Source organism: Cucurbita moschata, unplaced genomic scaffold (genome assembly GCF_002738365.1).
Source record: "Cucurbita moschata cultivar Rifu unplaced genomic scaffold, Cmos_1.0 Cmo_Scf00040, whole genome shotgun sequence".
NCBI lineage: Eukaryota > Viridiplantae > Streptophyta > Magnoliopsida > Cucurbitales > Cucurbitaceae > Cucurbita > Cucurbita moschata.
This window is the reverse complement of record NW_019268556.1, coordinates 905105-909671: the sequence shown is the minus strand read 5'-3', so window position 1 is coordinate 909671 and position 4567 is coordinate 905105. Positions and strand designations below refer to the sequence as shown.

Here is a 4567-nt window from a genome sequence, read left to right as displayed (position 1 = left end):
CTAGAATGGGGGTGGATTGTGAGATCTCACATCGGTTTGAGAGGAGAACGAAACATTTTTTATAAGGATGTGAAAACCTCTCCCCAGTAGACGCGTTTTAGAAACCTTAAGGGAAAGCCCAAAGAGGACGATATCTGCTAACGGTGAGCATGGGCTGTTACACTCACGAAGAAAGCTCCCAGGATTGTTATGAAAACTCCAAAGAGGACGATATCTGTTATGAAAAAATGTTATCCATTCTATCCTCGTGATTCCTCCCGTTTAAACGTGGTCTCGATTCATTCATCTACCCCTCGTTTACTTGAGGTGTCACAAACTTTATCATGTTTTTTTTTTGCGGGTGTTCTGTCTTTTAATAACGGACTAATTTTGGGGAAAATGAAGTGTTCGTATTGTGAATTTTGGAGAATTATAGTAATCTAAACTCAATCAGTTAATCTAAGGTCGAAAAACATAATCATTAACCATAGATTTGAAATGAATATTAAAATAGTCATCAACATATATGAACCAAGTAATCAAAGGTCGACACTTGAGTCATAAGAAGTGGACACGTGGCATGATGATTAAGGTAACATGAGCCACTCATTTGTTTTGTTTTTAGTAAACAAAAGATGATAACTTTATGGCATTGGAATGTCTTAGGTCAAAGTTCACATTAGAAAATAAAATAAGTGAGAGAAAAGAGGATAAAAAAAAAGTTTATTGGGAGTATAAAACTAAATTTCCGACATGATTTTGCTTCAAATTGTAATAAAGAGGATTGAATAGTCATTAAACTTTCCCGACCAGGTGAATAAGCTCTCTACCTCCCCAACTAAGTGTAATAAGCTCTCTTACCTACACGTTTTCAATGTAATACTATAAGAAAGGTCAAGTAGTCATCAAACCTCCCCCGACCAAGTGTTGTACGCTCTCTTACCCACAGTTTTCAATGTAATTGATATTCAAATTGTATTATAAGAAAGGTCAAGTAGTCATCAAACCTCTCCCGACCAAGTGTTGTACGCTCTCTTACCCACAGTTTTCAATGTAATTGATATTCAAATTGTACTATAAAGAAGATCAAGTAGTTATCAAACCTCCCCGTACCCCGTGTTCTAAGCTCTCCTACCCACATATTTTCAATGCAATTGAAATTCAAATTGTACTATAAGGAAGACCAAGTAGTCATCAAACCTCCCCCGAACCCAGTGTTCTAAGCTCTCTTACCCACATATTTCCAATGCAATTGAGATTCAAATTGTACTATAAGGAAGACCAAGTAGTCATTAAACCTCCCCCGAACCTAGTGTTCTAAGCTCTCTTACCCACATATTTTCAACGCAATTGATATTCAAATTGTACTATAAGGAGGACAAAGTAGTCATCAAACCTCCTCCAAACCCAGTGCTCTAAGCTCTCTTACCCACATATTTTCAACGCAATTGAGATTCAAATTATACTATAAGGAGGACCAAGTATTCATCGAACATCCCCCGAACTCAGTGTTATGAGCTCTCCTACCCACATGTTTTCAACGCAATTGATATACGCTTTCTTTAAAACCATTTTTTCGTAAACATGACTTAAAGCTAAAGACTACGTTGAGATTGTCAACAAAAACTAATTTCCGAACCGCTTACTCGTACAAATTTGGAGTCTAAACTTGAGGTTGATTGGTCAAAGTAAAAGATTGGGAGTGGGTAGTGAGTGAGTGAAACAGCTGGAGCAAGCTAGGCAGCTAAAATGAGAAAAGGAGAATTTTGCTTTGTTTTTTGTTTTTTTTATTTTTTATTTAATTGATTGCGACACCCAACAACCGTAAAAAAAAAAAAAAGAAAAAAGAAAAAACATTAAAATAAATGCACCGGCAGGGTGTTCCTTATCCCGCCTCGTACGTCCGCATGTACGGTTTCCGCGTCCACCGGCTCTTCCGGTTGACCGTACACGTGGGAAAATCTTTCATGGCGCCCACCAAAACCTCTCGTTTGCACTTTCTATTTAATACACGTACTTCAACCAACCGTCTCTCATCTCATTTTAAAATTAAAAAAAAAACACATCGTACTATTTTTATGTTTTTTTTATATAAATTAATTTGCAAATTTTGTTTTGTTTTAGAGCATCAATTTCTTTGGATATAGAGACCCAGGCGTCTCTGGTTGAGTCGTGTTTCCTTCCCTTGTATTTGGAGAAGAAGACGATGATGTGATCGCTTTAGTTGAACCGACCATGCCAGCTCAATTTCAAACATTCCTTCGATCATTCTTAATTTTAACTCCCTTTTAGCTCGGTTGTCATAAACAAATTTATGATTCTAGAAACTAGACACTCTAAGGAGTTTGTCAAAGAAAATTTGGAGTGATTTGAGTATCGGAAGGTCAAGAATAGAGGTCTCAAACATCAACGATGAGGTAAGTCGCCAATATGTATTTTTCTTAAGAAATATATGTAAGAATCGCTTGGAACTCAAAGGATATGGAATAAATAAGCAAAAAACGGTGAGTTAAGGTCCTAACTTGAGCATTTCGTCGAAAAAATCATGTTAAAATAACCTACTAAACGAACTCTGCTACCCATGCAACTTCAATACTAGGCATACTATGATATTAAGGTAATATGAAATTTGGTGGTCACTAGATAAGGATAAATAGCTAAACAAAGTAATGATGCAAAATGATGATAATACCTCTACGGTAAACCACCTAGCTGACCTAGTAATCCAATAAGCTTCCTTAGCTTCCAATTATGACCAAGACGCCTTTTAAAATCATGAGACCGGTGACGATATGTTATGGGCTAAACAATATCTGCTATTAATGGGTTTGAGTGGTTATAAAAAAAGTAGTCAAGATGGTTGAGTTGGTTTAAGGTGTAGTTTTAAGTATTGGTCCAAAAGGGCATGGGTTCAAATCCCATACTCGACATTTTTTTTTTGTGAAATCGTGAAGGTGACAACGATAAGCAATGGGCAAAAGTGGACAATATTTGCTGGCGATGGACTCACCTCGAGGTAGATAACGATAAGTAACGGGTTAAAGCGAACAATATTTGCTAACAGTGGGCTCACCTCGAGATAGATGACGATAAGCAACGGGCTAAAGCAGACAATATTTGCTAGCAGTGGGCTTACCTTGAGATAGATGACAATAAGCAACGGGCTAAAGCGGACAATATCTGCTAGCAATGGGCTCACTCGGACAAATATACTCGGACACAAGACGTGTTTTAAAATCGCGAGGCTGCGTAACGGGCCAAAGTGGACAATATATGCTAGCAATGGGTTTGAGTTGTTACCAAAAAAAGTTGTCAAGTTGGCCGAGTTGGTCTAAGGCACTAGTTTCAGGTACTAGTCCAAAAGGGCATGGGTTCAAATCCCATTCTTGACAAATTTTTTTTTTACTATTATTATTATTTTTTTAATTTTATTTTATTGTCAAATCGTAAAGTTTACAATGATACATAATAGGTCAAAGTGGACAATATATGCTAGGTGGATTCATCGTGAGATGACGATAAGTAACTATGTTGACTGTCGGCTTATACATAGCGAATGAGTCCATGATAGCGAAGAATTTCTGTGTTGTTGAAATATCTACTAGTGATGGGTTTGAGTTGTCACAAAAAAAGCAGTCAAGATGGCCGAGTTGTTCTAAGGCGCCAGTTTCAGGTACTGGTCCGAAAGGGCATGGGTTCAAATCCCATTCTTGACAAAAAAAAAAAAATTATTATCAAATGTGAAGTTTTACAACAATATGTAACGCTATATGCTAGCGGAATTCATTCTCAAGCAAGAGATGACAACAAGTAACTAGCTTGCTAACAAGTTATATTAATTAATTTTTTATAGTATATTTGTAACACCCGGGATTCCCAGTAGTCTCTAGCCCGCTGGTCTCGTCCTCGGCTGACCTGCAGCATCTACATCTGGAAAGAAAAGTTATAATAATTCTGATGAGTAATTAGATTACTCAGTAAGTAGCTAGTTTATCATTCACAGGTTCATAACTAATCTTTCCAGGTGTTTTTACGTTTTATTCATCACTGACTCCTAGTTCTCTTACTAGGGTCATCTGTTCGTTAATGAGGTATCTCAGCTACCTCCAGCTAGGTTACTGGCTCTCTCTCGATATGCTTATCTAGAATTTTCGGACTCGTATGTAAGACTCGCTCTCGGTCAAATACGGCCCGTCTACTAATTGCTCTGGCGGCCTGTTTATCTCATATACCAACGGTCAAGAGTACTCCTGCTCCCTGACTTAGCACACAGCGCGTTGGCCAGGAACTCCGCGGGAATTAGTAGACTATCATACTCATATAAATAAGCCATAGCTCATCCACCAATAAGCATATCTAGAGTCATAACCTTTCCATTAACATGCATAACATACTCACAGTTACTGCATGCTTCCATACATATATCATGATCAACACGTATAACATTCTGAAAATCATTTATATCACGCTTACATCACAGGCAAGCAGTCACAATATACGATAAACACTAAATATCACCAAAGTTCATCATAACTTATTAAGCTCTTAATCAGGTAAACAACATACTCACATGTTGTAAAACAAGTTA

At 37.4% G+C, this 4567-nt stretch overlaps 2 non-coding genes across 2 annotated transcripts; both read left to right on the top strand.

Moving 5' to 3' along the window:
• The first annotated feature begins 3290 nt into the window (after positions 1-3290).
• TRNAL-CAG lies at positions 3291-3371 on the top strand. Its single transcript has one exon. It is a non-coding gene; the product is annotated as a tRNA-Leu (tRNA).
• A 243-nt stretch (positions 3372-3614) lies between these two features.
• On the top strand, positions 3615-3695 carry TRNAL-CAG. Its single transcript has one exon. It is a non-coding gene; the product is annotated as a tRNA-Leu (tRNA).
• The last annotated feature ends 872 nt before the right edge of the window (positions 3696-4567 follow it).